This window comes from Bombus pyrosoma, linkage group LG4 (genome assembly GCF_014825855.1).
Source record: "Bombus pyrosoma isolate SC7728 linkage group LG4, ASM1482585v1, whole genome shotgun sequence".
In the NCBI taxonomy this organism is placed as follows: domain Eukaryota; kingdom Metazoa; phylum Arthropoda; class Insecta; order Hymenoptera; family Apidae; genus Bombus; species Bombus pyrosoma.
This window is the reverse complement of record NC_057773.1, coordinates 8,995,637-9,020,408: the sequence shown is the minus strand read 5'-3', so window position 1 is coordinate 9,020,408 and position 24,772 is coordinate 8,995,637. Positions and strand designations below refer to the sequence as shown.

Here is a 24,772-nt window from a genome sequence, read left to right as displayed (position 1 = left end):
TAGGAAGCTTGGAATATCGAAGCATAATTTCACAGTTTGGAATGTAATCGAGAAATTAATGTAAGTAAAATAAAACTGTGATAAATTGGACAATCATAATCAAAGCAATATTCAGATATATCTCTGGAATAATCTTATTGCTTCTAAGGAAGGACAAAGTATTTTGTAATATTTATGACAGCTTCTTTTCTAAGTACAATCGATAATTTCTATAGTTTCTAGACATAACGTCTGCACATATATTGTTCTATATCTGATACACTATACGATCGTATAATAGATTGTATTACTATATTACTACTATAATTTATAATCAGAATAATACCTTCTTAGAAGATTTACAGCTCATATTTCGTTTTATTCGTAGTCAAGAATGAAATTACTTATTCAACACTCAATGTAGCAGACAATCATCGGTACGATAAAAGGTTCCGTGGAAGATATTTATTATCTATTTCCAGCACATGTCTCTAAGTTACGACATCGGATAAAAGGGGAATAACGAAATTCCAAGAACAAATATCCATCGAAGACGTAGCTACGTTACGTACTTTTGTCTTAAGACAAAGAAAACGAGTTTTCCCGTAATTTACGGCGCCTATCGCTTACACCAGTCACGACGTCCTAATGCTTCTCTAATTTAAAACTAACGATTTCATTACGAGCCGCAGAAATACGTCGTGAAATCGCAATAAAAGGTACAAAAAGCTTCATCGAGAATTACATGGACAGATCATTAAGCCTGTACTGGAGACGGTGTAATAATATTCCCTACTTTTGATTCGATGAGAAATACCTTCGTCCTCGGACGAACAGTCCAACAGAATGATTGTAATAAACCGCGATTATCGTTCCCTTCGTGGAATTACTTTAGAATAAGGCAAACGAGCTAACTGCAAGCGTCGTTACCGGCTCGCCATTGCCCTGTAATCTGCAACGATCCTCAGATTCTTAGACTTAATGCGGACGAACGATTTTTTTCTTGAGCGCTTTCACGGGAGACACGTAACATCAAATGTATAGATAGCAAATAAATATTGTGACAATTTATTAGATGTGAAACAGTACATTGTATCCCTCTTTACATGTTGTTTGTCATCAACATATACTTGTACTGTTGTAATTTCTATATATACGTTTGAATTTCTTCCAAGCTTTATCAACAGTCAACATTATAGTATCAATAAAATTTTAATAATATGTCACAATATGTACAGAAAATGATAGAAATTTATTCTAGCCGGATCTAGTTAATTAGTATACAAACGCATAACTTTGAAGAGACGAATACTTTTGGCAGTCACTGTACGACTATCACGTTATATAGAATCTCATTGTATTTTAATTCTAACAAAATCGTTCGTTTGTATCGACTCTGAACGCTGGATTTACACGGAACTCCGTGCAATAAAAAATTCCTAGATCAAAAATCGATAGGCAAATGAGATTACGAAAGGATGACGGACGTTTATCTCACCTGATGCAAAACGTTTTCTTTCGTAGACGCACTGTGGCACACAGGTTACCATGAACGATGGACCCATGAAAATCGGCCTTCACTCGCGTCTGAACGACTGACTCATCGAACTGGTATGAGAGACTGAATGAGCTCCGTAGTACCGATAATGCTAAAATGTGTGTTATGAACATAATTGATAAGAGGAAAGCGTCATTCCGGCAAAGATATCGGTGATGCCGGTGTTTATGCACGAACGAGACCCCATCGTGATATTATTAGCTCCACGATCTGTTAAAATTAACACGTTATGCGTGAAATCTCCATGTTGTTCCTCTCTCCACTCCGATGTTCAGCTATATCGGATTATTATGGCGTGATTGTGATTCGAAGTAACGGTCTATTGGAATTTCATCTTGTTATAATGGAATACATAATGGAAGGCAGTTTATTGTGATTGTAGTTTAATTCTGTTTGTTGCTCGATTGAAATCTTTCTTTGGTATTTTTCTTATCGTATTAATTTGGTAATACTTATAATAAAAAGATTCAGATAGAAGAGTTTATTTTTAGCTTGACAAAATGTGGAGATAACGTTGTTTGCATTAATCTTAGATAATATATTTTACCGAGTTTGTTATGTTTATTATATTAAAGTATCAAATATATTTGTTAGATTTGTTTGTAATTTAAATTTCAATTATCGTGCGTATATTTCATAAATTTGTATTAATATATGAAATTATGTATGAATTACGTGTTAGGTATCACTATTTATTATATTTACTTCTATCAGTCTGTATATTTTCAATATAACATGTCATATTATGCTATGTTCTCTAATTAAAACCGTGACTATAGATCTTTGTAAATAACATTCAATAAAGAAGATCAATTTTAAGATGAAACAGCTCGGACAAGTTAAAGTCGTTTGTTTAAGTGACTTAATACGAGTCTTATAATATTATTCTTGGAAAATATTATTAACTCGAACGAATACGATAAAAAGTTTTATTAATACTTCCTCTTTGATACGAAACAAAAAATTATACAAAATTGCAAAAGCAGAGAAGATTTCCAAAGCATGAAAACTGATCTATTTAATCTTCTCTCAGAGAATTTAGAGCTTCGAACAAGTTAAATTCATCTTTACTTTCGAAACTTTATACGTGTTACCAACCTAAAGTTATGATGAAAATCACAGGAAAATACATGATAAGTACATTTTCTTGATTTCTTGATTATCAGATACACAGAATTCGATAGGTGTACGTAGACTTTCGTGATGAATCGTATTTACCCCGAAACGTGAACTACTTTCTCAATCTTTCGCGTAGCTACACGAAATCTCTGAGTGAAGCCAGCCTCGTCGGATTAAATTCCCTTTCTCACGAAGAATTTCTATGAAACGAATGACAATGAACACGCACCCCGAGCCACCGTTATTTCTTGGAAAAATTTTCCTTCCTTTCCAAAAAAAAAAAAAAAAGGCAAACGCGGAGAAATGGAAAGCTCGACGTTAAGCTGCTATCGCAAAACGAGCATTAAACTGTCACTTTCCCCGAGGCGTTATTCTTATCACGCCTGACTACCATAAAGAGTAACAATAAGTTACGCGCTCTCGCTTTTCTCGGTGCTTCGTTAGAAAAAGGGAAACTTGCTCCCGTAGTGAGGAACATAGGAAGAGGAACGAAAATTCTTGCACGGTGCGTCGCGAGGACGCAAGCCTGATGGATAAAGTGCATCTTGTAGTGACCTTGAATTCTTTATGACAATCGATGGCTCCAGTGTCTTTGATGATCCTCATAATGATCGCGAAGTCGGTTATTCAGCAAATGAAACAATTATTTGCCAGCTCAATATATTATGAGAGAACGCGGGAGGGGATGCAACAGAAGTAATTCACCCGAGGTTCCTGGAGCACCCCCTGTCATACGCGTAGGATGGCCAACGTGGAGTTTTAGTCGGTAGGAGTCCGACACTACTCTGCTGTTACAGTTAGCGGCAGCGGAGTGTCCATGAGGATTTCTCCACGTGCAAAAAAAAAAAAAAAAGAAAAGCTCAATATATTATGAGTATTTATGAACAGAGATAATTTCTCGATATAAACAAAGTTCAGGAGCTCTAGCGTTTTATCTGTGATCTATGATACTTGCTCTTTTATTTTTAGTTGCGTCTTTATACGAATATTTTTTGAGCAAGGGAACCTCGAATTAATAGGTTCCATTATACGAAATATATTTAACAGCTCGAACTTCAATAAATCCCAAGCAAGATTCGTTGATATGCGTTAAAAAGATTAAAGTCGCAATGATACATCTACATAAGCAAAAATATCTATTGCAAAAAGGTGAACACCTAACTTATGACTCGTAACATTTGTTTCATAACATAGTTTCAGTAATAAAATAAGAGAATCTTATAAAGAGTAAAATGTAAAAAATTATAGACAAAAGCGATCGACTGTAGTTACAATTGTAATTGTAATCCTCGAGCGCCGTAAAATTTGTTGCTTCAACAATCGCGTGATCGCAGCCTAACTCGCGTCTTTGGATACCAGCAGGTTCCAAGCGAGAATCCGCAGCTTTAGAAGTTTCTACGGCATGAACGACGATCTTTCAACTTGTTCGAGTTTCCAAAGTACCATAATGTAGTAGGATGTGTTTCATCTTCGCGATAAGAATATGGAGTTATGCGATTCGCGACGGCGATACTTTAACGTAATGGAAAGTCGTCGATCGCTTTTAATAAATCGATATTCGTGGCTCGAACGTTGCGATATTTTTGGCCAGTTTCGTCGTGGTTACGAAATGCGATTTCGTTCAACTTTTCCTTGAATTAGTGCATGGAGTTTGCTTACTGAGAGTTCGTGCTGAACGATACGGATCTTTGTAATGATAAAATCACATGACGTTAAAGGTGTGAAGTTATTGTACGAATGCTTATACTGTATGTATAATATACATGTAATGTACTATACTACATATGTAATATATGTAATTTATGGCAAGGTACAGAATACACGCACGGAATAATCAAAATTATACGATATATCCAATGAAGCGTACATGTTATAGTATTTAGAAAACATTAACGTTGCGTTACATACATATTATAACATTTAGAAAATATTAATTTGCAATCTGCAATCTGGTTATGAGATTAGTTATAAAAAGAATTAGAAGCTGAAATAGAAGATCTCCGATAGATTCAAGAAGCATATTCTTGTTAATAATAATCGTTTGAATGCTATGAACTTTCAATATTTATTGGATTTAATTATGATAATTTTAAAAACCGAAACAAATTATTTTACTAATCATTTAAAATAAATTATTATTATATTAACTTTATAAATTGAACAACAAAGAAAAGTGATATGTTACAAATATTTTTAAAATTTTCTTTATAAATTATTGTTATTTATGCAGTTTCTTTGCAATAGATAAACTTATGAAAGTAAGTCATATTGATAATTTGATTTCCGAGAGATTCATTTATCAATCATTTCCTATTGGAAAAATCAGTTTCTGTTTTTTAATATTGTCAAATATCTTTCTATGTTCTATTCGACAACAGCATATATTTTCTTAATTCTCTAGGAGTATAATCTTGTCGGATAAAATTCATTTTGCAACGATACTAAACACACATGTTCAATGTTTAGGCCAAATTCAAATCGGATCTGTGTCCATATTTTCGAAATTCTGGTTTCAAGCTCCAATTGCCTTAAGATGCTATATAAATGCCCTCAGGGCGCATGAAAATCGTAGCTAATACGCTTTATAGCAGTACGATGTTGTGCACGCAGTACTTGTTATGCAGCTGGCTGGTTAGTAATCGGTGTTTCACAACGCTGTAAATTAGTCTGATACGGTTAATGTATGAACTGCTCCTTCGTATAGCTTCGAGGATATTCTTAAGTTTAAGAGGCGAGAATCGTCTTATCAAACTAAACCTTCAACTCTTGGAAAACGCAAGATTTCTATTAAAGTTGAAACGAAAGAGTTAGCAATTGGTATTTTTAATTTTAAGTTATCGACAACTAGTAAATTCAAATTTTCCAATTCTTAGAAAAATTTTTAGAGAATAACGATTTTTATATCGTTGATTTTTTATTTTAATTATAACAATATGTAAATGTTATAAGATAATATACTTGTAATCGATAGAAAATTTGGAAAAGTTGTTATTTGATAAAACGACATTTCCCAAAATATTTGTTCCATTGAATTTTCCGGTAAAAGACATTTCATTTTCGAGTATTCGAGTAAGTAGCAAAAATGTGAGACTTCAAATTAAGTTCGAAATTGATTTATGGCAGACCCAGGTGACGCACATTTCTTTCAACTCTACATCGCTAAGATTGCCTGTGTTACGAATGTAAAAACTTATGATTTATCCTACCGAGTGGATTTTTATATTCTTCGTCCTGAATTGATACGACTTCTTCCCAATGGTACTTTCAGTTTTTATTCATCCAACGACTTAACATTTTTTCATATATATTATCTTACAAATACGTTTGCAAAGCACCACCAATTTTTTTAACTATCCCCTCTTAACAATACCCTCATTGTCAGACCCTAAAAATCAAAGACTGCAAAATGACTCCACTAATACTTAACAAAATTGGAAAACTTATTAATTCCACCCCTTTTAATATTCAAAATTCTACGCACATACGTCTTATGTTTTATCGACCAATTTCACGATTATTTAACGGCCCAAGAACTTGGAATAATTTTTGAACCGTACTGAACGTATCTACTACTCAACTATCGCTAGAATATGAAATATTCTATTTATATACAATATCAATATATAATATTTATTTACATACTTTTTATTTTACAATAAATTTATATAATTGAATTATATAAATTTTATAATTTATTTGTTTATGTATTTTCATAGGTGCCATAAATGGTTGATATTCTGATAGAATAAGCAACACGACTTAATTCGTTCGCTCTTATACGAAGCACTAAAAAACACTATCTTTTAAAACACTAAAAAAATCCATCTTTTAAAACATCGTCGTTCGTTTTGCTTTCCAGCGCTATAGCGCTATGCTCTATCCACGTATATCTTTACGAGCAGGACACCGCTCTAGGACTTTTCCCGCCCTCTTTGGAATGTCTCTCAACGTTATCTAGCGCTTATTCCAATGGAATGCGGACGATAAACGGCACGAAAGAGCACTGCTCCACTCGCCGGGCTGTAATTCAACGTATCACCGTGCCTTAGTGCGACTCGAGAGGAGAAAGAGAGCATAATACGCGCGTTATAGCTTCGAATATGCATTTAACGCTGTCCTCTCGTCGACGACTGATCGCTTGCTGCGAGTTCACGTATTCGACCATAAATTCCTTTGTTTCTTCGACCCTTTCTATATTTCCTCGATAACAAGGGAACGAAGTGTAAAATCTTTGCTTCTCGATGGATGAAGCGATACGAAGGATATCGTGGGAAATTCGATTTCATGATGATGGTTGGACAGCTGAGATTGTGGCTTTTTTTTACATTTTAGATAAACACAGCTGATACAATTGGGAAGATTATTCTTTTACTAGCAGATTCTACAGTGGCTACAAAATATATTTGTTATTATGGCATTTATGTACGTAGCATTGGTATTTATATACCAATTGATTAAATTCAAGCACATCGAGTTTCATATCATTTGATAGTACGTTCATATGATTACAAAAATTTAACGCTATGGAAATGAAATGCGAGATCTGATAAAAGAAACGCTTCGTCGAAAAACAAAGATACGTACGTACGCTTTTTCTACGTATAACATTCAACCTAGACATATATCCAAAAATATATTCACAGCAATCGAAAATCGCGTTAATAACTATTACTTAGATCACCGTCACACCCGATAGATATAATCTTTTCTTGTTTAATTTGTTTGCTTTAAATCGCATCAAATTGGATTATGTTAGCGACTCGGATTACTGAAACAATATCATTATATCAATTACGATTTAGTTACACCGATAACCAAGTAAGTATCTGTAGCTTACTATTTCTATCTCACGTTAGCCGGCTAAATTACAATTTGATAGCGGCCACTTAGCGGCCGTGTCACATCAAAACGTAACTATCACATTAAAAATTACGAACTAGGTAGATAATGGTCGGTAGCCACCGATTTATTGTAGATTACACGAATTGCCTGGAACGAGCCGATGTAGTTAATTTATTTAAACGATACAACCGTCTCGAAGCTCGTCCCGTGGCAATCATATTAAGCTGTGCCAGTTATCCAGCCTGTATCTTAATTTCATCTGGCCAGGACGTTAAGGATCGACGTGATCATGGCTGGATAATCGCTATACAGAGACAACGATCGTGTTTACCTTAAACGTGTAACGATCCAGTAATGTGTTGAGTACTATCTGTTTCTCAATGATAAAAATGTTTTATATTGGTCGTGGAACAACCGTTCGAATGTTTCAGAAACTTTGTTGCCTATTATCCTAATCTCAGGTCTACTTGTTCCATAGATAGGCGAAATGTAAGCGGATTTTAAGAATTTGATTTGCAATAAAACCTGAATTTAAGAAGTTTTAGGGCTGTAGATTTTTAAGTCTTTTCGAAGTAATAAAGTAAGTTGAAGGTTATAGATTACGAATATGAAAGGCTTTGAATTTTTGAAGCGTAGGAGTAGTGGATTTTTAAATTTATGTTAATAGCATGTATCGTGAAAACCATTACCATTACTTCGATATTTTGATTTCATGTTAATATATTTTGAATATTTTAATATATCTATTTATAGGTTTGCTGGTATATAGATTAGATTACATAGATTAGCAATTGCTTTAAAAAAATAATATTATATTATAAAAATAATATATCGGTTGAGATATATAACAGATAATAAATATAATAGTTAAATTGAACAACTGAATTATTAGGACGAACGAATCTTAGGATCTTCACAAATTCTCTTTCAATGGCAATATCAAACAGAATGTTAATCTTAAGAACCACAGAAACTTCAATGGCGTAGCTTCTACCAGTTAGATAAATTATCATGTTTATATGTTAGTTGTGACATGTATCAAATAGACTTCGAAATGTAAATACTTCATCGAGTGCACTGAGACTGTACAAATCTAAGAGAATAACTTATAAAGTTTAATACCATCTTCAATGTATCATTGATCACCTGTTTCTTTCGATTCTTCTCCATTGTAAATGCACACTAAACTGTTGACTATGGAAGAGAAAGCAAGGATTACTTTGACAACTAAAGTCCTTAAACTCTACGGTAGAGAAGGTTTTATTGCGAACATCGTATGGCTTGTATGAGTTTGATGATAGGATAAACGCCCATTAATGCATCGATGTGCTCTCAAGGGCATAAAAATTGCAAAACGTAAACAAAATGATTACAAAGCAGAGAGGAACCATTAGACAAGACTGATTGTGAAAGTAGCTTAACAAACGCGCGATATATTGATTTATAACATTCATATTAATATTAATAATACTCTTCTGTGCCTACAAACATTTCTCTAATACTATTAACCTGTAATATCTATGATTATAATACGATAGAATATTATACCATAACATTATTAACTGCAAAATTCATGCCTGACTGAACCTCGGTTTTTGATTATTCACATAACTCGTTCTTGAGAGTTCACCAGTCATTTCTACGAAGTAGTAAAGAATGATTACTTCATAAAGAAAGACAGAATGAAGAAACAATAAATAAAGACATTACTACTCATCTACAAGAATTATTCTCTCTTGTACAACATTTAACAAAATCATGGCCCAATAACAATGAACCTCCACGCCCCATTAAAGCAAACGATATTTCCGCCAACACGTTTTAACTATCAGATTCATTCATCTTCTGAAGCTGCACCGTTGAATCCCAGAAATTGACCAAGTTACAGAGCCATAAAATGAGATTGGAACGGCAGAGAATGAGAGAGGAAGAGAGAACATACAGGGGGCAACGAGCAAGACCTGGACCACGAAAATTTTTCCTCGGGACCGGAGGAAGGAGCGTAACGACTCGCGGACTCGAGCTGGATGCCGCTACAATTAATTAGTCCCGGTCTGAAAGGGTGAGTCAGGCCAACGGAGAATAGGAAGCCGGATGGAAACAGGAACGCGAAGATGAAAGGTGAAGGCTTTCCGCTGGACGCGCGGCCTGTGTAATCAGAAAAGATGTACAGGGAACGGCGGCAAGACTCTCGCTCTGCTCGTCGCACAAAAAGACCGTCCTCGTTAAAAACTGGCACAAGAAATCGTCCGTGCAAACTTCTTTCAGTGTTCAACCCGCTGAAACTGGCGAAGTGATTTAATTGCGTGCGAATGAATACCCTTAAAGTAGGTTTCTCGTCCGAATCCCCGGCTCTGAATCACCCAGCATTGGGTGTATGTGATTCTTCCAGTGATGATCTGTAAATGACCGAGGCAACACGATTTTTATAGGGAAACGAGAAGTATGAGACACCTTTGAGTCATTAATTTTGATGGAATCTTGGACGCTAAATCTATATTTGGCTATCTTGTTTAACACCTGCTTAATTCTTGCACGACGAGGAGATTAATTCCGAAAGATTAAAAAATATTTATGTGATGTACCTTGTAACTATACGTGTTAGTATTTTATCAAACTGTACACGAACGATATATTTTATTTTTTATTTCTTACGCAGATCTAGTTGTCTTATTCTATAGAATCAATACATTGAATTACAATCTTTTGGGTGGTTTAATGAAATTGTAAAATCTGAACAAATCATTAATTACATTAGAATATGTTGCGACACAGTCCCGTAATGCTGATTATTATAACAAACAGTCTATCTTTTACGAGGCACGTAAACTTCCGCGCGCAAGTTCAAGATTTATTCAATAGCGCAGCCGCGCGCCTCAAATCTCAAATTACAACGGGAACAACCCCCAAAACAAGCTAAGTAGTTAGCTCTAGAACCACCGCCAACTACCAATCAATCACCCCCTCGTCATAAATTCACTTCCCCGGTGAACAACAAACATCCTCCGCGTGGTGCAAACTTCTCGAAACTCATTCACCGCAAGGATCGACCTTGAGGTGTAATAAACGATTTAGAAGCTGTGCAGCTGCATTTTTTTCAGAGTATCGTGAGAAAATTCAGCTCGCACGGGCCAAACAAGGATAACGTTTCACGATGACGTATCGTATTACGCAAATCGATCTCGCGAGACGCCGACCAAAAGCACGGATATTGTCTGTTACGTATCTGCAGGATGTCTGGTTTAAGTGAAAATTGAAATAAATATTTTGAAAGATATATGGAACATCTAGGATCATTTTTCAGAAGATAGTTTTATGGTATAAAAAAGGACAGATAAGCAGATATAAAGGGCAGATATCGAACGAAATATTTCGTTCATTGATCGGAGAATGTTAATGCTTGAGTGTATCACCACATTATATTAAATACATGTCAGCATAATTTGTCCCTCATCGTATATATAGATGGTATAGGCTCCTTATATAAGAGTATTTTATAACCTTTTCGACTCGTGACCCTCTTTTATAATAGTCAAATAACCTTCGACCTTCCCCTTTGAAGTATTTTATTACGGTGAACCTCAAGTCATTTCTTTTCATTTATTAAGAATCAATAGACCATAGATATTTATGCAAATTCATATTTCGATGAACGCTATTTGTGAAATGGAATGTAAATACAAGTCAATTTTGCTTTTAGATATCATCAGCAGCATTCTCGGATATTTTATTTTTTGCCCAATCTTATTTTTAATTTTGTTGAGATATGTATAATTTTCTGTGCTGGACTAAGTTAAACGCGCAGTAAGAATACTTGTATGCGAGTATCAGTGTGTGGAAGTGTGTGTATGCGCGACGTCTCGAAAACAGATGAAGGTAAACAGTTCAGTCCTTAGAAACATCTGGAAGGACAGTCGGTTAATATCGGGTATAGAAGAAAGTGCTGAGACGCGTGCAGTTATGTATCGATAAATATAATAGAGATCATCCATTAAGTAAATATATAATTATTCAAACATTAATTAAAGGTGTAAATTTTGTGTTCCCATAACATTATTTCGGCTTCAAAGATCCAAAATCCTCAACAAATTTTTATACCGAATATTTTGTATATTTTTGTATACAAATTCTGTATATCATTGCACGATTTAAATTTCTCGCGAATGCATATAAACACACGTTAAAAGTCAGTGCTTTTATATGAAACCATGTTGAAGTAAATCAATAGTAAAAATCGTCATGTTGAAATTTGTTTTAATAATTCCAACGACAAGCGATCACGGTGACCCCTCTAAAACTCTTTTGCGATCGCTCTGGGATTTGCGAGCCAAATGTTGGTAACCAACATTCATAACCTTTGTTTGGCATATTTTTCTGTATCTATAGCGTTTCTCGTTTTTTATTCTCTTTCCATATTTGATCTTTTAACGCATGTTTTTTAAAATAGTATAAAATACTTTGAATTTATCAATTTATGAGTCACGAAACTGTGGGAAAAAATTTTTTTAATTCATTTTATTCTTTCGCATACTTTTCACTTGGGAAAAGAATATATACATATTTTATTAAATAATTATACACACTATGCAGAATATACACGACGTTCAACTAAAGCTACCACATTAAATAATTCGTCTTATAATAAATATTTTTCTTCAAATTCGTTGATTCGATGGAGCCTTTAATGGCATGTGTGTACCTATTTGATGATTCTATCTATTTACAACATCCTGCTTCATTAAGAGCGTGGTTACCCTCAACCTGTTGAATAACATGATATATAAATTATTGCAGATTCGGATAGTCCTGATGAAAAAGAATTTACGAAATTTATCTTGTTTTAATCATTCTAGGAGATTTAGTAGAACGTTGGCAGATAGAACCGATGGCAGTCAACGTGTCAATTGTCCTCTATTTAAACAGGACACGCTGTACATACGAGGATCACACCCATAAAGTGAAGGGCTGTGACTGTTTCACGTGTGCACGCGACCACCGTGGTGTTAAAATGTTCGAGTTTCTTCGTGCGAAACACTCGAGTAACGCGACGTATCTGAATCGGGACAAGCGTGTGTACGATCGCGATATTGGTCCGTTTCGAGGCATCGAAGCGCAACCGGCCGATTCAGACGGGCGAATTCTTACGATTCCTCGATCGCTGCACGATGGATATCGACAGGCTGAAACATTTGACGTGTCTATACGGAGCCACGATCGCTATGAATATCGATCTTAACTACGTAAGGGGAATCCGAGGAAGGCTTTTGGTAGGTACACGGTTTCTTGGTTGCTGACGTTGAAAAGGAGAATCCAGGCGAGTATTCCATGTCTGAGTGTTTATATTACAAGACGAGAATACATAGTTATTGAAAAGATCAATTTATCTGAACCTTGTTGGAGAGCGAACGTACAATAGGAATTCTTGCATATAGTTGTAATTCCTAGTTCGGATAATGGGAATTCACGTTCGGCTAAATAGATTCAATTGGAATTCATAACTACAATCTCATTCCGATAAATGGATTCTTAGCGCATCGAGTTGTGCTTTAATTGAGTTTAACTCTTGGCTGGGCCATTTAAGATTCGAATGAAAATAAACATCTATCGTTTGTCGTGGCAACGTGACGAGCTTTGAGCGAAAGAAATTCGTCTTTTCACTAATCGAGATTAAAAAAGGTAATTTTTCCTCGAGGGGAGACAGCTATAGTATTCCATTTTGGAATTTTGATTATCCAACGCGGTTTCGATAGTTGTATGCAACACAACCTTTGAATAAAGTTTTTAAACTTTTATTACTTGTTAAGGTGTAGGCGTTTTTACTTTTTCCACGGCTTTATGATGTTACAGCTTTCGTCCATCTTATTCTATTTATTATCACGAAAAAGTATTATTACGAACGGTTTTTCAGGATTCTAATTCCTAACAAATTTCGAGCGATTTTGCGCTGACACGTTCTTTATGTACTTGCTCGTATCCGCCTTTATCACGCCCGTGGGCAGAGCGATTTTTCGAAACAAAATTACAAAATTCGAGCGACCAACGAGCACGAACATCCAGGAAAAACCGGCTGGGATTTCGTTGCCCTAGGAAAAGTAAACCATGCTTTTTTACGAGGTCTGTTATTAACTAATTCACTAAAATCGTTGAAAACTCTGGCCACCCGGAAACTCGATTAACTCCGCGTCACGAATTGCCACGATTTTGCTTTCCCTCCTGATAATATTTACACGGTAATACGTGTTCCTCTGGTCTCGTTGTTCAGGCGTCCATCTCCCGTTTATTAGATTAAATTATCAGCGTTTCGTGATTTTCAGCTGCGCTATAACACGCAAAGTGACTCGTGACACATGGCGCTTCGTCAGGAATAGATTAAAATTCTTTCGAACGTTATAATATATCTCCATTTCATTGTAAAATAAAAATCAATAAATCTGCCTATAAAATATAAGATAATAAAAAATACAATATATATTTTAATTTTCATTTTCATATCCTGTACAAATTATATTCCTAGTTTAGTTCATTTTCGATTATTTTATAGAAATGTAGTATGTGTATTCTTATTTTGATGTAAAAATGAGGACTAACAAGTTGTATATCTTTCTGTAAAATTTTCTATATATGTGTGTGTGTGTAATAAATTTAACAAAACTTTGGAAAGACAGAGGCAACGCTGCAACGAAGCAGGCGCACGAATTCATTGAAATCAATGGAGTGTATCCTTTTCCACGTACTTCACAAAGCTTAAAATGGTTCTTATGTGTAAACAATTAGTCATCCAGTATATAAAGGTGCAGTGTTTGGTGTTGCACGGCCACAGATAAAATTCAGCGGATAAAACGTTCTCCTTACGGCTGACAGCCTTAGCCTTGTATCGCAGATGTTGCTTAGTAACAAAAAGAACAACAGAAACCGTGCGATCGCAAATATTCCGTGGAATGTCGACACGGGATATGGATGTACATTAACGGAATCACGGCAGAATATCAATGTCTCATCCTTTTCGCTGCCGGCCGTGTACGAGGGATTTATTTAATTGGGTTCCAAGCGCTCGCATGGAAAAGATGATTGTCAAACGTATCACGCAAGTAAACTCTCGACTCTGAGAACATTCCACCGTCAAGTTTACGAACAATGTTCTTACCATGTTTTCTACTAATTTTAACGTGTACGTTCACTCTGTGAAGTGCGGACATGCAATTCATGTCCTCTGCATACACAAAATGTTCATGCACTACACAATTCATGAATCTCTGTATAAAATTGTATGTATAAAATTCGGATGGCCGGATCAACATGTTAACGACGAATCATACTTGTATGGCAATCACAATGTTTGTCGCTGTTCGACTCATGAGATTCTCGGTGCGATGAAGTGCGAATTCTACGGTTCGATGAGCATTAACGCGCGAATTCGTTCGCACTCGATGAAACTGGTGACATGATTTTTTCCCGGTCGATGAAAAACTTTTTCTTTTGCTCTGTCATTCAGTCAATTTGTATAAAATCTGAGTCACCTTTAGCTTCTTTGAAACGGATGTTCAGCTTAATCAAATCAGCTTAATTAATAACAATTCACTGGTCCCGAAATTGCCAACACAACGTATATTCGGAAACTGTGCGAACAGTGAACCATGTGATTTCCTCTGTTTAAACGCGTTCCAATTAACGAGCTTCGTTACCAAATAACTGCGTCGTTTTGCCAAGTTTCCAACGGAATCCAGTCAAGTTCCCAGAATCATTGTGTTCGATAATATTGAGAAGAAACGAGCGGATCAAGCTAAATTAGCCTGTTATCCCTTTAAAGTCTATTGGAAACGTCTGCGACGTGCAATAAACACATTGTATCGGGAACGTGTTAGTCGAAATGCAGTCAACCTTTTTCTCACGTGCTGCCATCCGCGGATGTTGTTAGCCAGTAACAGCTTATTATTGAAATTTATTATTTTACGTCTCATCAACATGCGAATAAAAAGGAAAAGTGGGACGGTTAATGGGTACGTAATACGTAATTGTCAATGCATCGTCGTAATGTCTCTGCTGTTGGTAACATTAGTCATCGTAGGTAATCGTTAGACGCATGTGGCCACTGGATTATGTAATCCACGCAGACCTTTTTTCTTTTTACATCTTTTCTTTTGATCTACGAAGAATCGTAGTTTTTCCTTTTTTTAAATACATAAAGCTTTTTCCTTTTTATTCGGTTGATTATTTATAGTCACATTATATCCGCTATAATGTGTCACAAGAGATTCATAATCAATTGAAAGCATAGGATGAGTTTTATAGTTTTTAGAAAAGGATAGTTGGAATTATAAATTTTAGAGTGGATTGTATTTTAATTAAAAACTTTAAATTAGTAAAAAATTTTAGATAGATGTTTTATAGTTTATTTTGAATACTTGTATTGGCTTATTAGTTCATTTATTTCCTTTCTCAGCATTGTTATGATGTTGATAGTAATTTGTGGTATGTTAAAGTATGTTGATATGTGATAAGTATGTTAGATACGTAGATAATTGTAAAGTACATCAGTAATGCTCATCAGTAACTTGATAGAATGTTTAACTTTCTTGATTTCTCAATTGCATTTATTGAAATTAGTGAGAAATTGAAATTTTTAAGTAGAAGTGTTCCTATTAATATAATATTTGACATACGATATTATTTATTGAGAATGTGATATCTACACATAACCATCTAATAATATCGTTTACAAGCCTTGCGTAATATTGTAACACTATCTTCTACTTGAATAACAACTTGATTCGTTTAATGCATATTATAAACTATTTATTTGTTAAACTGTAGCAAATGTTTCATCTCTGTACAAACATTAATTCTAGTTTTTTAAAACAAATATTCAGCTAAAGAATTTTCAGAGAAAAATAACAATTGAGAAGAAAATATAAAGTTTCCGTAAGAAAATACCGCATAAAATTCATGTTAGCTATGTGTCTTACTTTGCTAAAATTACTTTCAGGAAAATATTGCAGTTCGTGTTTCGATTCACAATTTTAGTCAGTATTTCTGATCTAATTTATTCATTGCTTATCAGATAAATTGTTATACGTATGCATCATACTTTAGAGCCAGAAATTATCGTACAAGAAACTATTTTTTATTCGAACTTTTCCGCTCAAAGTACCATTTACTTTACATACATATGCATATAACGCATTTAAGTATTCGTTTCAGATATTTACATGAAGCAGGCGTATCTAATTAAAAGTTGTGATATTAGCGCATAATTAAAACATATTCTATCGACTCGTTTCCTTGTTGTTTTGGTACATGTATGTAAATTATACATTACTTTTCTATCATAGACCCAAAAAAGAATACAAAGATAGAAATTAACGAGAACAGATTTTACTAACTAACTGGTCTATTTTAAAGTATCTCTTTGTTACACAGTAGAAACAGATTATTTTTTAAACCTAAGATCGATTATTAAATAATTTCTATAAATTGTTATACGTAATCAAGTTCTGTTGCTAGAGTTTATTTTCATATTTACAACGTTATTTATGAATTTCCACGAATCGTGCGAAATGTGTGCAATATATACATATATATGCATTTTAACTACGAAATACAATATAAACAATGAAAAAGATGATAAAATACCGCTGGAAAAATTGCTTGCTGCTGAGAACGTAGTAAGAAAATATGTTATACGACAAAGTGCACTTTAGGTATTACATTTTCTACAAGAATAGCAAACGGAGAAGTATATAATGGTGAAAATCTTTACACCCTTTTTGAATACATTGATAATTTATATATGTATATTTTTACAATTTTTTGACAGCAAAGAATTCAGACCAAAGGCGATTCTAACTTCCAGATTATAGAAGCAACGAGAGAATATCCTAATAATAAAAATCAACGATTCTATAACGATGAAATCAATAAATTATCAAACAGATGGAGAACAGTCATAAGCAACAATGGATATTATGTGGAAGAGTAATCACTATTTTAAATATATCTGTGACATATGAGTCACTTAGAAGCTACTCTGATCGGCTCTATACATTGGAAACTAAAGGAAAGTGATGATGTTACAAACATAAATGTATATTTTAACATTTATCTTCGCGATATGTAAATCAACTTATGTAAATAATTTGTTTATTCCTTCAAAACATTCCTTGAACATTAATTATGTGCTCAGGTACACGGGCGATGAAATTTAGATATTTACTCAAAGTTGAAGTAGGTAAATTTAACGATTCAGCTGTATGATGATATAATACCATAACTTATATGCCTGATGCTTTACAATTTAGTCATTTTAGCCACTGACTTGTAATGTTTCGATTTCAGTGTAGATTAACCGAAGAAAGTATTACTTAAAGGTTAATAGAAATTTAAACTCGAATAACTGATCTTTGAAAGAAAACACGGAGGAGGAAACAAGAAAGGAGTTTTCCAATCGACCTAATAATTCGTTAACTGATTAATATGTCAAGCTTCGCTTTTTCTCGGTTTTCACGTTCCATTTGAAATGAAACGTACGCTTCTACCTCTGCTACTAAAGGAAAAATAAGACAAAACTAACACGACCCTGATACGTACAATTTCCCTTCGATATAATTGTTATCGTAGCGAATAACTCAACGCCATCTCCGTCTGGTCGATCCCTGGCAAATCTTTCGTGTGTATTTTGACGTCACCGAAAGTACAAACACGCCCGTAAATTGTATCGTTGCTCGTAATTACGTAAACGGATATTATACAATATCCAAACAGACACGATCGTATTTTCGAATTCGCCGATCAACTATCCGTATCGTGTAGCGGCTCTTGAATAATGCATTAAGAGAGATGAGATGAATCAATAGGCTCCGAGCGAACATCACCGTTCCGCTTCTTTTTCTTCTCTCTCTCTCTCCTCTCTCTCTCTCTCTCTCTCTCTCTCTCTCTCTCTCTCTCTCTCTTCTCTTCTCTTCATAACGATCAAACGAACGAATATACGGTGGGCGGACTGGTATCTCGTTCAGCGCGTTTCTTATGTGAAATTCTTAAGTGGTACTACAGTTAATCGCCGTAACGCAGACGTCGTTTCATTTTTTCCCTACTCTCTACCCCTGACACGTCTCTTAATAACTGTGTTTTCTGCCTGTCATTTTTCTCTCGCGAGCCAACGTTCCTCTTTGTACCTACGTTGCTTTTTGTTGCACAGTCCTTGACTGGTTTCGAGTAAAAAGTAATTAAAAATTATCACATCTTTTTTCCACCGATCGAACTTACTCGCTTTGCCGTGCCCTCGTGTTAAAAGTCTGCGTGGCTTGTTCCCGGGGTGGACGTCGTGATTAAATAGCGTTTCGATTTTTCCAAGTTTCACGTTTTTAACAACAGCGAAATTCAGAGCGATATATTTAAATGTCTCTTTTCATAGAGAAAGAAAATCGTCGCTTCTTTTATCACTGTGTTTTACTCATTTATATTTTGACATTTTATCGACCGTACAAGGTAACAGGAATCTTAAGGTTCTCGTAGCAGGTGTACTACTCGTAAAAAGTTATTGTAAAATAAAATAAGCGTTCGCGGGACATTGAATTTTCGTATTTGCTCGAAAAATCGAAAAATATCTCGAGTAATAAGACATTGCAGGTATCGTAAAAGTAGAAAGAAATAATACAGCGTAATAAAATATGCGTAGGATAAATAAAGTACAAAGCGATAAAATATTGTAGTAAAATAATATAACAAAGTGTTCGATCAATAAAGTATATTAATAAGCATGTTGTTATACGTCTAAAATGTAACGACATAGTTTAAAGTGATAATTCCACGAATAACTGTAAATTCTATTTCTACATATTGAGAATGTTAATTGATGTTAACATTTTCCTTGATATTTGTATAAATATATCTTCCAAATTATAGAATAACGATATATTATGATTTGATTTAATTTTAAAATATATGATATGAAACATCACGTCAAAATGATACGATTTATTTAAAACTGAAAAAGTAACGACAGCAACAAAATGATATTTCTATACGTAATAAATTCACGAAAATTCAAGTTCAGTGTTACATTATTTCCTGTAAGTCAGGTATATGAACAACCTTGTCTTATCTTGACTAGTTTGTGAGGAATAATTACGTGTACACGGCAAAACCGGTTATGCTGTATACTGAAAGCCCGAAAGAAAAATAAACAAAGAAAAAAATACTGGAAGAATCGCATTTTTCTCTGCTTGTGTATCACGTGTAAGTACGATGTGCCACATCAAGCAGCGAAGTATGCTTTCGACCAAAACATTTTTTATTTAATTCGAAGATTACTTCGCATTTCTAATACTTCGATTTCCGAAAATTGGAAATAATTTGTACGAATTAAGTTTTATTAAATATCTTTCGTACATAAAACATTGTATCTTATAGTACAGATTTTACGCATATAATATACCACTCTCATTTTCTTTCGTATGAAATTTTTTCCTAATACTATTGACTATATTGATATGTTGTCAAAAATTAATAGACACATATCTTTAATAAGGTTCTAATATCTGTTATAAGTTTGCATGTTAAAATGTTTCATGCATTAACTTTTTATAATTTCTCTAGCATTTGAAACATCGAGCGCAGTAACATTGGCCTACATATTGCAACGATTATATTTGGAACAAATATCAGATTGAGCAATATATTGGCTCTCGTTTCTTTAAAATAGTATCGGGCGTTGTTAACGTTATGTAAAATCAATCTGGTCAATGACATATGTATTATATCTTCGATTATCAACATCTTCTAAATTCTCTAATGATTCTTTTTGAATAAAAATTTCTAATTTCTGAAACGCTGAAAATTTAAATAAAGCTACGTCTGGTATCTATTTTAGTAATTAAAAATATCGTTAAACCTAATAAAATTGCAATGATAAGTTCTGATTTTGTTATGACACGAAAGAAATACGGTAATTTCATTGTAGTACAACATGAAACGAGAATGACATACGATATAATACATAACGTTAATGAAAATATCGGGTCTAGAAAACAACGATTAAATATCACCGTTGCAATGTTTCATTAAACAAATATTTGATGAAATATCTCACTAATTGAAAATCAGAAAAATACTCACGCATCTTTCCTTCATCAGCCTCAAATCTCCCATCAAATTTCCTTACTGCCAAACACGTTCGCATAAACGGTCATGCTGACGGTTGACGGCTGACGGAAAATCGCGTTATAGAAGAAACTTTATCTTTTTCCCGCCGGATGACTCGCCACCAATTGCACTTGTATATTATTCAACAGTTCCCAGGCGTATACCGATCTGTATTTCCGCGCGTAACACTCGCACGGAACGCCTCTCGGCTTATGAATATTTCGCGCGTGTTCCAAATAAATGTGTTCCGTGTGTATAAATATTCGAACGACCTCTGTTCTTCCTCGAAACGATTTACACGCCTCTTTCCAACCTGTGTCTTTGCTTTGTACACAATACGAATCTACGTCGCAGCAACTCGTGCACGTGTCAATCGCTCGTTTCGATCAACATCTAGCTTTTTTCATTTTATTCCAGCGATCTCTGCGTGAAATCGCGATTTTCCGTGTCAGTGGAACGCTTCCAGGGAAATACCGTGGAAATTCAACGACGAAACCCTTTCCATCGTTAGGACTAATGATACGCCGTGTAATCACGATATTCCTATACTTTCGAATGCGGCGCAATTTGCATGACCGTGTTTCGTCGTGTCTTCGGCGAACGCTCCCGTTGTTTGCGCTCAGACTATCACGTTCACACGTCTATCTTCCTGTGCGCCACGGCTGCGTAACGTTCCAGGCGATTCGAGTCATTAACCGTCGATCCTACGTTACACAGAGACGGATCGTTCGCTACTGGCCATGGAACGATCCGATGTTTATGCCGTTCGATGTTTCCATTGTACAGGATTCCTGATGTTACGTCCTTTGAGCAATGTCCTTGTGAACACAGGCAAATTTTGTGTACGTTTTGTATCGACGATTCCGAGTGTAATCGTCTCTTCGTTGAGTAAATTGATCGAATGAATGGAGTAAAGATATTTGTCAAATGGCGAAAGTATAAATGTTTTCATTAATTAAAAGTTAAGCCGATTTCTGATGGTTTGTTCGATCATTCGAATATTGGTTACTTGATATTTGTTATTTAATAAATCCATTACTTGTCACTTGTAATCGTTTATTTATAATTTTAAGTCGTTGTAAAGGCGGTTCTTCGATACGATTCAGCGTAAAATTAAAAACTATAGGTTTATCAGAAACTGAGATTTGATGCCATTTATAATGTTGCGGAGATCGTGAATAGTAGGTGATGGAAGTTTATTAATCACAGATCAGCGTAATCGATAGTCTACATGAAGACTATAATCCGTTTTAGTTTGTGACGATCTATGCGTGGAGCACATTTACGCCGATAAAAATGCGATTTATCAACACGATCCAGTGGAAGGATGTTTCTAGGTTTATCAGCAATCGAGATTCGATTCGGTTTACGAGCTTTCGAAATGCGATCAGAAACTGATGCCGTTTCGTTAATCACAGATCAACGCAATCGACAATTAGATCGTCGAATTAATCCTGTCTGCGATACAAAGATATACTCGATGCAATTAATCAGTGAAATTTATCTCGATTCACCTGTATCCAGCTATGAATTCACGACACAGAATTTAATAGAAACGTTCGATCTATCGATCTCTTATAAAGCTCGGCTTTCCCGTACAATAAATCTTGTATCCATCAAATTCCACGAAGTGGCTGAATTTCAAAATAACTAAACTCTTTGAAACTTCAAAATAAACGTTTCTATCGTAAACTTACAACATTTCTCACAGTTCACCGATTTCGAAATTTCTCCGAATTCGTTTGGACACGAGGAACCATAATATATGTCTCGCACGGTCGACGCGCACCAAAAACAAATCGCACCGTTCACTCACTTTGGCCGAAGTTACAGTACCAAAGTCGCTGTTGTGACCACAGGCAGATCGTTCCCAAAATACGTCACCAGTGTCCACGATTAGCACGATGCCAGGCAACAACACCGTTTATCACGCGAACGATGTAATTGAATTTTCCTGCTGCTTGTTCCGTAATTCGCGTTCCCGTCGATTCCTTATTTCGCACACAGATTACGATCTGTTAATTACGCATTAATTAGCAGCCGTGGTAGCGATAGCTTCCGTACGTGTACGTAGTGTTGCTTGCACGATCCGTGGTAGCTGGCGTTGCTCGATGACACGTAAGAATACCTCTAGAGCCTGCTAACGGTCCAACAGTTGCACGCCGTGTAACCTATGATCCAACTAACGCACACAATCTCACGGTGACCTTTTCAATTTCGTGTATGCGTACAGGATTCTGATTGGCCGGTGCTTTCGGCGAGTGAATCTTTAAATCTTTTTAAAATCGATCTTGACAGATCACCAATCACCGGTTACGTAATCGAACAGGCAATACAAGGTAAATGCAATACATCGGAGAATTAAATTGCGGTACGTATATGACGGTGAAAACGCCTATTACAGGCTATTGAATATTTCAGAACCGCTAGAAACCACGTTTCCCATTAAGAGAACACGAGCCATCGAAGCCGGTATACGACTTTGAAGTTGTTTTTGACTAATGAATCTTCCACTGAAATCGATCTTCGGATCAGCAATCGCTATTGAAATAACCAATAAGTAAACGCAATAATCAGATAATTAAATCCGATAGATACGATTTGGTGCATACATATGGAAGTAAACCTTATGGACACTGAATGCGTCGTTAAAAGAGAAGGTAGGGGAGAGAAGCTATCGAAATGTTTTTAACTAATGGATCTTCACAGGTCAACCATTCACCGATAACCATATATAACAACTACAGTAATAAAACGATAGAATCGAAAATGCCTATTACCGGCGTAAGAAATATTTGAAAGCCGTTAGAAACCACATTCCCAAGAAAAGGTGCTTTTATGAATAGGTCATTTCATAGGTCACTGGTCACCAAATACGATAAGTATAATAATTAGGCAATAAAATTCGATACGTATACGATGCCAAAAACGTCTATCACCGACGTGCCGAATATTTGAGAGTCGTTAGAAACCACGTTTCCATGGAAGAGAAGGCATGGAGGGAACACGAATGATTCTCGGCCCGCCCAGCGGGAACGGCAAGCCTTTAAATCTCGGGAACAATACTCGAGCCTTGGCCACAGCCAGGTAGGGAGAATTTCGGTTTTCTTGACGACACGCGTGAATCAGCCGACCTTCGGACGATGCAAATCGCTCCTGTGAACAGACGCAGGCGTAATTCGGTGGAACGGAATAACACGTGACCACGATGGACCTGATGGTTTAGGTTCGACTCTTCTCTTACGTAAATTACATTTTACGAGAAACGAGACGGATCAGGACATCAGGATGCACCTGTACTATGGTTTTTAAGGCTGACTCGGCTCACTTGGAATTTTAAACGTCCACACGAGATTTCTTTTCTTTCGAATTCCTCGAAACTGCTCCGAGAGGTTGGTCCCAGTAGCCTGCTCCGATCCTGTTACGCTACAAAGCCGGATCGTCCCAGGATACTTGAAAGAACCTTCCACATCGACTCACCGATGTCTTCGAATAGATGGTCAGATCTTCTCAAGATCGATTTTCACAGATCGCCAATCATCGGTGAAATAACCAACGACTAAATATAATATAAATAAGCGGATATCCGAGGATACTTGGAAGAGTCTTTCGCACAGATATTCCAATCTTCTTCAATGCAATTTTCACAGATCACTAATCCCCAGCAAAATAACCGTCGGCTAACTAAAGCAATCGAATACCTAAATTCCAAGCAGTCGAAGCAGCACGCTGAACTAAAATTCACTGGCAGTAACCAACCAAGCACCGAACGAAATTCTTCGGCGAGAACGACGAGCTCATCCGCGTTCCCAGCGCAACGGATCAGCGCGAGAGTGCAGCGAGCGGAGAGCGTGTCTCGTAGCGAGTCGCGCACAAATCACGTGTATCTGCGTGCATAAATCAGCGCGTGCAGAAAGAGAGAGAAAGAGAGAGAGATCGTTGAAATCGGGTGGAATCTACGGCGCCTCTCGCAGGTGAGAGGAGCGTCGAAAGCAAGCGCACAGGTAATCGGAGCTGCGTTCCGCTGAGTTTCTCGGTTGTTCCTGAAGAGGCACGAGAATGTCCGGCGTGAGGCAGAGAGACGGTGCCGAGCGGCGGCGATCCCGAGAGGCCGTCTACTCGCGACTACTCGCTCGT

At 35.8% G+C, this 24,772-nt stretch overlaps 1 protein-coding gene across 3 annotated transcripts in view; it reads right to left on the bottom strand.

The window, feature by feature from the left end:
• The window catches only part of LOC122566806, a 230,127-nt gene that overhangs the window by 80,486 nt on the left and 124,869 nt on the right, over positions 1-24,772 (bottom strand). The gene's annotated exons all lie outside the window — the stretch shown is intronic.